Genomic DNA, 12,021 nt, shown 5'->3' with positions numbered 1-12,021 from the left:
CGGCTCCTGGGGGTGGGCATCTCACACGGCCTTGCTCTGCGGCTGCGGCCATATGGGCACACAGGAGGCTTCGAGGGTCTACATCTTACATAAGATGCCTTATGTTTGTTAAGTCTAGGCACCTCTGAGTCACTGCTCCCAAAATATGGTGAGAGGCGAGATGCAAGGGGGCACGGAAGAGAGTTTTCCTGGCCCCGAGCTGGGTTCTGGTGTGTGGGCATCTTCGCTGTTTGCTTCTGAGGTCAGGCCCCCTCAGCATGTCCCCCGACACCTGGGAGTGGTGCAGGGACCCCTGGAGAGGAGGCCCCGCCTGGCCTGGCATTAGGGGGAAGCCCAGGGGTGGGAGGGGCGGGATGAGTGTGCTTGGCCCAGGAGGCAGCATGCAGACAGCTGAGAGCCCTGACTCCCAGCCAGACCATGGGGTTCACTCCGTCTGTGCTCACTGGCTGTGTGATTTTGGGCAACTTAACCCCTCTGTGTCTGTGTCTCCTCTCTCAGCTGTCTCATAGGGTTGTTATGAGGATTAGAGAAAGAATATCCTGACAAGCTTTTAGTTCAGTGGCTGGCCAGTAGCAACCCAGAAGAACAAAAGGAGGGTCCGGGCACAGGACTAGGGTTTCTGTTCCATCTCAACGTCCTACCTTAGCAGCCCAGCCCGAATCAGGCAAGTCGGCCAGCCATCTTTGTTGAGCCCTTGCTGTTGGGGTGCAGTGGGGAGCAAGACCACTGTGAATCTAGGTTCCTGGCACTGAGACTTCAGTGATACACAAACAAAACAACAACAAAAACCTTGCTTCCGTAAGAACTGAGCCAGCTCAGGAGTTCTGCGTGGAGCGCCCGGTACAGTGTGAAACACAATCACCGCCTTCTCGCCACGCGAGCGCGTGAGCTCTAATAGCAACAGCGGACAGGCTATTCTGAATGAAAGCGGGTGAGGACTTGCACACTCACCGAGGCCTCTGCTGTTGTTGACCCAGATTCCTATACCCAGAGCCCTTCGTCCTCCAGTGTGGATAAGAGCACAGAATCCACAGCCCACCCACCCAGGTGTGCATTCTGTGTCACTGTCGCCGTCATTCCATCTGAGGGCCGGGGAGGATTTGGGATAAGACAGCTCTGGCTTTATTCCTTGGCGTTTACAGCAGGCTTTTGCACACTGCAGAATTTCTATTTGTTGCATGTCATTCTGACTTGCATTTCAACCCACAAGTGGCTCCCTTCGGTTCAGAGGCTTGGAAGTTAGTGCTTCCACTCGGCGCCTCTGCCTGCCCTCCTCTCGCTCCCGCGTGGATTGGCTGGCAGTGGCAGCTGCTGGCATTGCACAATTGGCTCGGATGTGGGCTGCACCGGCGGAGGAGGCCCTCCTGGTTTCTACGCTGTGACTCAGGCTCCTGTGCTGGGCTAAGTCAGGACGGAGGCTGTCACTCCACAGCGGCTCAGTGTTATCTCTGCCACAGATGTTGCTGTTGCAAGGAGCCCTGTCTCCTCTCCCGTTTCCACCAGATGCTCCTGAGCCTTCAGATGCCTGGGGGCTTCTCTCCCATGGTTGCAGCAAAGCCAACAAGAGCAATTCTCTAACGTGGGCGAGCACGAGGACCTCAGCTGCTAGGACTCGTGTAACATGTGGATCTTACAATGTGTCCTGGAGGATTTAGCCAGCTGGTCAACCCAGCAGAGAAAATGACTCGGCGCTTACTGTGGAACAAAAACTGAATAAGCTCCAGGAAGGATGGGTTCTGCCTGGATCTTTGCCTTGCGAGATGGTTGTTGTGAGGTTGGGAAATAAAACACAGAAAATATTGGTGCATCTTTAGATAAGAGCAAGTCCTGGAAATTGCCCGGACGAGGCTCATGGAAATGCTGCAGTCTGCTCAGACGCCTACTTGGCACGCGTTTTACCTTGCAGCGCGGACGTGGCATAAGGATCCTAGGAGGAATCGTTTTATCATTAGATTTTCTTAGAGATTACGCAAAAGCCCGTCTCCCTGCTGCACACGTTAATTGCAGATATTTCTCCCCCTCGTTTCAGCTTGCAAGATGCTGGCATCGGATTCATCCTGGTCATAGACCGAAGGCAGGACAAATGGACCTCCGTGAAGGCGTCAGTCCTGCGAATAGCAGTAAGTGTCGGCGCCCCGGCTCTGTGACGTCCCACCTGCTCTTCTCCTGGGCTTGGGGACAGCAGCGTTTCACTTCTGGTGACCCTTCTGCCTGGGTGGCAGTGTGGGTTCTAGCTGTCACTGTGGTGCAGCACCGAGGCGTACAGCCAGCTCAGAGCACCGCCCGGGTGGCCTGAGGCCTGGAGCCCCACCTCCTTGACTTCAGCAGTTGCTAAGGCGTGTGTGTGTGTGCGTGTGTGTGTGTGTGTGTGTCTGCGCACACACATGGGTGTGTATGCACACGTGTGTGTGCGCGCGCGCGCGCGCGTGTGTGTGTGTGTGTGTGTTCTCAAATGGGTTAACTCTTAGGCGGCCTGTTTTAATTAGAAAACAATTCCACCAGCTGGCTTATTTCTGACCATTGAGTATGTGAGCTGCCCAGGATTTACCGTGTACTCATTCTTTAATAGAGCACAAAGTCCTGAGTAACAGGGCACTGAGTGTGTTACAGAGCGTCTTCAGGCTAGAAGCTTTAACTATATCGAATAGCTTCTTCTACGTGACCCTCTCCTTTCCGTGGACTGTGTATTCCATAGTTTTACAACTGACTCAGATGCCTGTGTCTTTCTTGGGAACCCCATCCTGCACTTGGTAACCCTCGCTGCCAAGGAATTTATCTTTACGTCCGTGGAGCTGTTTTGCAGCCTGTGTGCCACCCTCCAGGGCAGAGCAGCTGGTCTGTGTCCTGGCTGTGTTTAGCTTGCCGTGATTATTTAGGAGGGAAGAGTTAAGTCAGCAGGGAGCCCTGAATCTTATTTTTGCCAGTAGCTTCCACCCCCGCTCACGATCTCCACTGTGGAGCACTGCTCACCACACTGGGTTCCACCCACGCTCGCCTCCCAGCCGCCAAAGGACCGAAAAGCGATTGTTGGCAAGCAGGGTGACCCAGAGCGACTTGGCCGGGTCTCCCTGGGCGGTGATGGCTCCGCTGCTCCCAAGCGTTTCTTAAAAACCTAATGCCCAGTGGAGTGAAATTCTCCTCCCCTCTTGTTCTAGGCCTTGCGTTCAGCCATCTTTGGTTCTTGGCCTCAGAGAGGCTGCTGTGGTGGGGTTCTGGGTAGAGTGGAAGAATCGACTCCTTCCTTACATTCTGCCTCATTATTTCATCTTAACGATGATTAAAGGCTCGGGGTCTGCTCTGGCTCCTACAGTTCACATCGTTTTGGGGCAAGCCTGTTCTTTACTACTGGATCCCACCTGTGTCTTTGGGATAAAGCGTCTCCCTGCACCGCCCCAGGTGTCCCCTGCCCAGGCCCCCCCTGGCACACACTTCCCATGACCTCATTTATCTGAAACAGATCAAACACTTCAGAGCACTTCCAAAGACGTCAGCGATTTCCAACATTTCTCATCGCATGGAACACGTGAACTGCAGCACACCAAAAAATATATATTGTTTGCCGACCTGACAAAAAATAGTTATAATTTTGATTCATTCACACCTATGCCTATTGTTGTGTTGGCCATTGTCAGTTTTTTATTTGATAACCTAAGGGAAAAGAGGTCAGCACCCCTGACTAAATAGATATCATATGTTTTAAAAATTCTTGCAGCACAACGGTTGAAAAAAAATCAGTGTGTTATATAATCAGATTTCCTTTGTTTTAAAATCCTCATAAACTTACAGAGTACTCTTTTTTTAAAAAAAAAAAAAGGATATTTTTATTGAATTCAGAGAGTAAGAGAGAAGGAGAGATAGAAACATCAATGATGAGAGAGAATCATTGATTGGCTGCCTCCTGCACACCCCACACTAGGGATTGAGCCCAAAACCCAAGCATGTGCCCCGACCAGGAATCGAACCATGACCTCCTGGTTCATAGGTAGAAGCTCAACCACTGAGCCACACTGGCCGGGCACAAAGTACTCTTGAATTGCCGACATGGTCACGGGCGTGCCCTGTGGGTCCAGGCCTCTCATCCTTGCTGGAAAGTGCTTCTCTGCGCCTTTGCACACGGGCATCTCCCTGGAACACCCTCACCCCCGAGCACCACGTGGCTTTGCATCCTTCCACACCCCCTCGCCCAGCTCCCAGCAGAGCAGCACTGCCCTAGGAGTCTCCTGCCTTTTCTCTACTTGATGGAAGTTCACAGTCATTCTGTGTTTGCACATCACGGCTTCCTTGAGGTCAAGGCCAAGCCCTGTCCATCCTCGGGTGGCTGGGCACCCAGCCCAAGCCCCATGTGAGGCAGGTTCGCCATAAATATCTCTCACGTTAATCAGTTGTTCCTGGTTAGAAGCAAGGAGCTTCCTAAATGCAGGGTTGCTTTTAAAAACAAAACAGATAAATTGGGGGGTGGGGTGGGTAATCCTTCAGATCACCCTACAATTCAGCAGTGTGGTCTGGGCCAGCTGCCGGAGCTGTCACAGCCAAGCTCATACCAAGTTTTATTCATCATCAAGTTTATAATCAGATTAATTGCTGAAGCAAGCTGGCTCGTCTTTAAAACTTTGTTTTGTGAAAAATCACAGCTAAAAAGTTTGAGTTTTTAGGTTTGCACTGATTCTTACACAATAAAAATATACGTGTGGCTTTTTTTTCTATCCTTTTTCCTGTAAGTCACAGAGTTCCTCAGTACTGGTTTGGAAATCCCAGAAGTCAGCATTTTTCTAGCAGAATTGTCAAAGATTCTCTTTGCACTCTGATGCTTCTTGTTATAAAAAATTACTGATATTAATGCGAAAAATTCTATTAATGTATTGAACACGTTTGTGAAAACCCTGTTCTGTGCCTGGAACGTGAAGGTGTTGGGGATATAAGGGGAGAATGAGCAAGAAATATACACCCAAGCAGGGTGCAGACTGCTGACAGCCATTGTGGTCAGAGTTATGCCCAGAGACACCAGAAAAATATATAGGGGTGCCTGAGACAGCACAGGCCATAGGGGTGGGCAGAACGCTATGAGCCAAGCCCTGCTGCCTTCCTTGAGCATACATCCACCTCTGAGCCAGGGTGTCGGTCTGATCTCTACCATGGCTCTGTGGTAGGACCAGGAGGTGGGAGACAGAACTGGCGCCAGAGCTGGTACTCATGCTGCCACCTTCAGCCAGGCTATACTATATCCAAGGGGGCTCTGGGAAAACAACCACCCAGCACCCGCTAGGCCAGCACCCTCAGGAGGAATCGGCACATGGGCGGCTCCAGGGTGCACAATTCCACCGGGGCACCTGACCAGCTGCAGGTGCCACAGAAGCAAGTCGGTGGCAGCGGCTCTACTCATCTCCAAGGGTGTCTGGACACCCGGTTGAGGCTCAGGCCTTACATAACACCACGTAGTTCAGGGCTATTTTTTGCCACCATGTGTACTGTCTCCTGAGCTGAGCTTTCCTTAATTTGGGGTGTTCGTTTTCCTTTCTTGGATGCCTTCAGCTTGGCTTGGAAGAGAAGAATAAGGCATTGGAGGAGCCAACGTCTAATGTTCCTAAAATCAGACTTGCTGTGCCTCCATCCAAAACAGAGCCTTCATCGGCTCTCATGGGCAGTGGGGGCAATGGGTGCTCTGACCTGGCACAGGTCAGGCTCTCTACCGGTGGACACAAGCAGAAACAAGACTCGAAGCTGAGAATTCAAGCATCACTCTTTGTTTGTCTAACAGTTGGTTCAAAGTTTGGACTGTCCTGGGATAGATGCCTCTTTGATAAAATACCAGTGTATGTCTTCTAGGATTCCACTTCAAGTTTTAACCCACTCCTACTACGTCTGCGTGCGAAGAGTGAGTGTGTGTGTGTGTGTGTGTGTGTGGTGTTAGCATGGGGGAGGGTTGTAATGGAGTGTACATATTTAAGTTTAGAGCTAGCCTAATTCAGGCTCAATCTGTGTCCTAGAGCATGCCATTGAAGGAAATTGCAGTTCAGGTCGTTTCAGTCCGCGTGGGGAGAACTCAGGGTTTTGCCTGTAAAGCCAATGCCATCTGTGTGTGCACAAAGTGTCTGAGGGACCCAGGAATTGTAGGGCATTCAGTAAATACACCGTATGTGGCAAAATAATATTATATTAAACAATGTTACTAATTGCCTACTGTGTGCCAGTTCCCGGAGGTCTAAGCACAGGTGGTGATGCCAGGGGAGGGGAGGGCGTGGGCAGAGGCGCTGCTGGTCCCAGAAGAGCAGGCAGCCCAGGTGTCCCGATGTTGAGAGTATTCGGTGGAATGACTGTCCTTCCTTCAGAGATTACCCCCTTCCTACTCATTTTTCATTAAAATGTCTTTTCCTTAATGGTGTTTATGACCGTCTCAACCGTACTCACCGGGGGCTGGTCTTAGATGCCCCATCCGGCAGGCTTGCACCTAGACCTCCCCAGCAGCAGCCCCGGCGGCCGAAGGCCTCTGTTCACAGACAGCTTTTCTGATTCAGACCCTGGGTTTTTCATCTCCTAACACTGAGATCCACGCTTCCAAGTTCATATTTATTACACAAACTTGTGTTTGTTGTTTGGCTACTATGAGACAAATGTCATTGGCCAGGCTTCAGCTGCTCCACGTGAAATTAAACATCTCACGTCAGGCTGGATAACTGTGGCTTTGGCACAAGTTAAGGCAGTGACTTGAACTTGGGGAGGATTTCAAACAGCCTTCCCCCAAGCACCAGGGTTCCGCGGAACTTCTTCATCCATTGGCTCCAGTTGCGTTGCCTCTTCGTTTAGTAAGACTCTAAGAATATGAATTCAGAAGCCAGTTGAGTCTTCTTCATCTATCCCCAAATTGCACATGTAGAGTCATCACATCCTATGTCTTCCTAAGTCAGTCAAGGTCAGCCCCTGAAAACAAACAATATTGCTTTCATATGACACAGGAACCTATTGTAATCATTTTCTGATTGCTTGATTCATGAGTGAGTTGCAAAAAGATGTTATGTTATAGCCTCCATCTCAAATCCTCCATCCAGTTACCTTTATATTTTTAAAATAAAGTTTTATTTTCTCCCAGATGGCTTTTAGTACATATGGTTGGCTCCAACCCAGAGAAAATGTAATTTACCGTTGTTTGTATTCAAAATATTGTTTGTGTATGTCACTAAGCCTTCTCACTTGGCTAGGATCTTACAACTACTCTCTTTAATATAAAGATTCAACAACTTAAAGAAATGGAAACACTAAAGCAAGAAAAGGGGGAGAATGAACCGGTTTTCACGTAGACAGTCACCTCCAGCCACAGGCTCAGCAAGGTCAGTGCCTCCTCCCAGGACGGGGCGAGCGAGGCCCACTGCCGGTGGCTTTCCTCGCCGCCTGAGCTGAGTTCATCTACGGGAAATTGCTGGAGGACCAGGGCACAGTTTTATCCTATGCATTCAAACCTGTGCTTACGGAGCACATCTGCCCCGAGGTGTGAATTAGGGCGGCAAAAGCAACATTGAAATTTAGAAAAGAGTGACTCGCTGTCGCCTCTAGAAAGAGACTGCCGTCAGGATGTCTTCCTTAAAGAGTGGGGGCCAGTTTCACAAATGATGGTGACAGGTTTGCACGGTCCTCCTGTTGGTAAATGGCCCGCAATCTGCCCTCAGGCTGCCGACTCTCCACGTGGTTCTCTGAGTTGTCTTTTCCGCTCGAAGGAGTCGAACTCAGTGAGCATTGGCGGGGTCAGCAGGGGCAGCACAGGGGAGAGATCACGGCTCGCTGAGCTGCTTATTCATAGGCCCCTCCTGAGCTGCGGGTCCCGCTGTGAACGTGGGTGGCTGTGCCAGGCACCTCCAGCGGATGGGCAGATGGCACCTTGTGACAGCTCCCCTCCTGGCCCACAGGGCTGCAAACACATAGCGAGCACCTGCTAAGGTGCTGGCGACCAAGGACACATGGTCCCCGTCACCCGGGCTATGGCGATGCTATGCAGACTCGCTGGGGAACCTGTGGGGAGGGTGTGTCTCAGGGCTGCAGGCAGGAAGGGTATATGCTCCACACCCAACCCAGAGGCCGCCATCACTGGAGTCTTAGCGCTGCCCTCAAGGTTCCCAGATGGCAGTGGAGGTGCCCGGCAGGCACTGAGGGCCTTCAGGTGGGAGCTCAAGGAGTGGCCGGGTCACAGGCACAGCGTGGATGTCACCAGTAGGTGGGTGGCAGTGTTAAACCTGGATGGCGTAACCAGGGAATATCCATAGGTGCCGTGGGTTCTGGTGTGCCGATGGGCCGCCCCGCAGGTCCCTGGCTTAGGGTCTTCTGCCAGCCCTGCTTAGATGGGCATGGATGTTAGAGGTGGGCCAGGATGACCTTTGAGCCAAGGTATCTGTTTCAGGCCTTGGGGCTGTGTCATTCTGTCTGTGTGTTATATTTTAGGTGCCTGTAGCCTGGTTATCCAGAAATCGAACTCACTTGCTTCAGAATTTCTTGTTTTAGTAATGGGGTCTCCCTGGATTTCAGCATCTAGAATAGCCTTTTACTATGTGTCTGTCATCGCCACGTTTTTGAGTGCTTCATGTGAGCACTGTGCTAAACTCTGCGTGTGCATTAAGTCACTTAACCCTCAAGAGTGCAGTGAGGAAGGCACTCTGTTACCTCTGCTTCAAAATGGGGAAACTGAGGCATGGGGAAGTTAAGTAACTTGCCCAAGGCCAGGTACCTTGTAAGCAAAGCTGGTAGCTCAACACATTCACATAATTGTATCTAAGAGTGTGTGTGCGCACGCTTATTTTTATCTTTCCTTTAGCTTGTGTGTGTGTGTGTGTGTGTGTGTGTGTGTGTGAGAGAGAGAGAGAAAGAGAGAGAGAGAGAGAGAGAGAGAGCGAGAGAGTGTGTGCGTGCGCGTATGGCTTCATTTCTATTTGACAAGTATAGTTCCCTGGGGCTGTCAAAACAGAGTTCCCAGACTCGATGGTTTAAACAACAGAACTTTATTGCCTCACAGTCTGGAGGCCGGAAGTTCAAGGTCAAGGCAGGGCTGGTTCCCTTTGTGGCCACAGGGAGAACATATTCCACGCTCTCCCCCAGCTTCTGGGGTAGCTGGTGATCTTTGGTGACCCCTGGTTCGTAGACCCATCACCCATCTCTGCCTTCATCTTCACGTGGCGTTCTCCCGGTGGGTTTTGTGTCCAAATTTCCCATTTTCACGAGTCATTGGGTTGGAGGCCCATGCTAATAACTTATTTTAGCGTAACTGCCTCCGTAAAGACCCCATCGCCAAATATGATCACATTCTGAGGCACTGGGGTTTGGTCTTCAACATCTGAACTTCAGAGGACACAATTCCGTCTGTAACAAGGGTAACAAGCGTTTGACTTTCTCGTTTGTAAGTAACATCAAGCAGTGTGACTTTTTCCCTTTTCTCTTAAGAGGTAGTGATGCCCCTGACGGAGTCCAGTGTCTATAACCTTTGTTGTGTTGAAAACACCCGGACCAGGTCTTCCCTGTCCGGCCTGTGCAGTTAGCTGCAGGTATGTGGGACCCCTACGTCAGCTACAGCGGTCCACCAGCGATGCCACACCCTCTGTTCCCCTGCAGGCATCCTTCCCGGCAAACCTCCAGCTCGTCCTTGTTCTGCGACCAACGGGATTTTTCCAAAGGACTCTCTCTGACCTCGCTTTCAAATTCAACAGAGATGACTTTAAGATGAAGGTTCCAGTAAGTACACCCCGGCTTTAGCTCCGTAGGCAGAACTAAACGTAATTGCATTCTTGGCCCATCTATGATAATCGAAATTCTCAAGGTGCTAACCTCAGTGCTGTGAGCATAACTAAAGCCCCAAACGACTCAGGCGGAAATTATACTTCCTCTTATGCAACCAGGAGCAGTATGATCCTTCATTCCCACCTGCCACTCTGCACCCCTGGGGTGACTGTGCAAAGCATGGCCTTGGATGGGCCACCTTCAAAGTACAGGCATTTCGTCAGAGCCATGAGTCTAGAACAGCCGTGGGCAAACTACGGCCCGCGGGCCAGATCTGGCCCTTTTGAAATGAATAAAACTAAATAAAAAGAAAAAAAAGACCGTACCCTTTTATGTAATGATGTTTGCTTTGAATTTATATTAGTTCACACAAACACTCCATCCATGCTTTTGTTCCGGCCCTCCGGTCCAGTTTAAGAACCCATTGTGGCCCTCGAGTCAAAAAGTTTGCCCACCCCTGGTCTAGAACGTTCTTATAGCAAGTCAAGCTGAAGAACAAGGGAGCCCAGGGGACAAGAGAAGGCCCGGGGAAGTGTGTGCAAGCATCCCTCATGCCTGCAGAGGGTGGGAGCTGTAGGCCTTGGCCCTGCAGGCCGATCCCTCCCTCATCTCCTCACTCCAGCTCACATCAGCCAAATTAGTGAGTTGGCAAAAACGGGTTTCACAAAGAGAAAATGGAGTCATCTCTGCTGAGAACTGTTTTCTACTTTAAGTGGACATTTTAGCCTACTTTATAAAATGAAGATCATGCGCCCTAGCCGGTTTGGCTCAGTGGCTAGAGTGTCCACCTGCAGACTGAAGGGTCCCGAGTTCAATTCCAGTCAGGGGCAGGTACCTCAGTTGCAGGCTCATCATGTGAGGGAGGCGATCAATCGATGTGTTTCTCTCACATCAATGTTTCTCTTTCTCTCTCTGTCTCTCCCCGTCCCTTCCACTCTGTCTAAAAATCAATGGGAAAATTATCCTTGGGTGAAGATTAAAATTAAAAAAAAGATCATGCTTCAATCAAAAGACCTCCACATTGGCACTGTTGACGTTTGGGCAGGATTGTTCTCTGTGGTGGGGCTGACCTGTGCATGATCTTACTTATTACTCAACCCCACCCCCCCCCCCACAAAAACCCCAACCCCCCCCCCCCCCCCCCCCAAAATGTGTAAAATCAATAATTTTCCCCAAAATTTCTCAATTCCCCCTAAGGACCAAAACCCCCAGTGGGGGGGGCGGCCGGGGGGGGGGAGGGAAGACCGCTGCTTTAAACTAATGCAGCATTTAATAATACATGAGGTGGTTTCAAATCACATTTGGGCTAAACCTCTCCAGACCTGTTTTGTAGTATCTGTGTGACAGCTTACAAAGCAAAGGCTATATTTTCATCCACAACTCATGGGCAGAATGACCTCAGAAAGGACAAGAAAAAAACCCACATTAAAACAATAAAACAGAGGAAAATCGACCAGAACTGGTATGAGGGCATCTTCCCCATAAAAATAAAAAAATAAAATAAAAACAATAAAGCAAGTGTCCCGTGTGGAAGAGCTTGCTTGGTCACCACAACCATGTGGTCCCCGTCAAGGCCATCGTGCAGGTAAAGGGCACTGAACTGGGTCTGACCCTGCAGTGACCTCACAGTCTGTCAGCAGAAACGAAGACCAAATGATTTTCTTTAGAGTCCGAGCACCGTCCGATTACCATGCTGAGCTCACCTGGCCGGAGGAGTGTCCGCGCTTTCCATGTGCCTGATGTCCATGCCAAGCCCAGCTAGGCCACGGGGTCTGCACCCTTCAGTGGCTGTCATCTGGTGGGATTAGTCATCCTGTACCCATTTCATGAATGGGGAAGCTGAGACACAGGGAAAATAAGCGACTTGCCTCAAGTCAACCAGCCGGTTAGTGGTAGAGCTGGGATTGAAAGCCAGGCCCAAAGCCAGTGACTTCGGTCAACACGGCCACCAGCAAGTAAACGTTTCCTGACTGTCTGCTGGGCGTTCTGTGTATGGAGGGGGTTTCCTTTCTCCTCTAGGTCATAATGCTGAGCTCAGTACCAGAATTACACGGTTACATCGACAAGTCCCAGTTGACCGAGGACCTGGGCGGGACCCTGGATTACTGCCACACCAGGTGGTTGTGTCACCGCACGGTGAGTCTTTCCGGCACTCTCCCGTGGATGTGGGCTACGGGCTGTGGCTCGAAATAATCCCCGGTGAGACCCTTAGAATTGCTTTTGCATTTCGATGCTGCCTTTTCCAAAGACATGTTCCTGTGAAAACCCAAG

The 12,021-nt window shown here is 50.5% G+C and overlaps 1 long non-coding RNA gene across 1 annotated transcript; it reads left to right on the top strand.

Annotated features, from left to right (window-relative positions):
- Positions 1 to 1,373: 1,373 nt before the first annotated feature.
- Positions 1,374 to 11,880, top strand: LOC106695903. Its single transcript, XR_002827796.1, has 3 exons — positions 1,374 to 2,120; positions 9,586 to 9,705; positions 11,770 to 11,880. It is a non-coding gene; the product is annotated as an uncharacterized LOC106695903 (long non-coding RNA).
- The last annotated feature ends 141 nt before the right edge of the window (positions 11,881 to 12,021 follow it).

The sequence above is a fragment of the Myotis lucifugus genome, unplaced genomic scaffold (genome assembly GCF_000147115.1).
Source record: "Myotis lucifugus unplaced genomic scaffold, Myoluc2.0 scaffold_4438, whole genome shotgun sequence".
NCBI classification, from domain to species: Eukaryota; Metazoa; Chordata; class Mammalia; order Chiroptera; family Vespertilionidae; genus Myotis; species Myotis lucifugus.
Note: the sequence above shows the minus strand (reverse complement) of the source record. Positions and strands in the feature narration are given on the sequence as shown.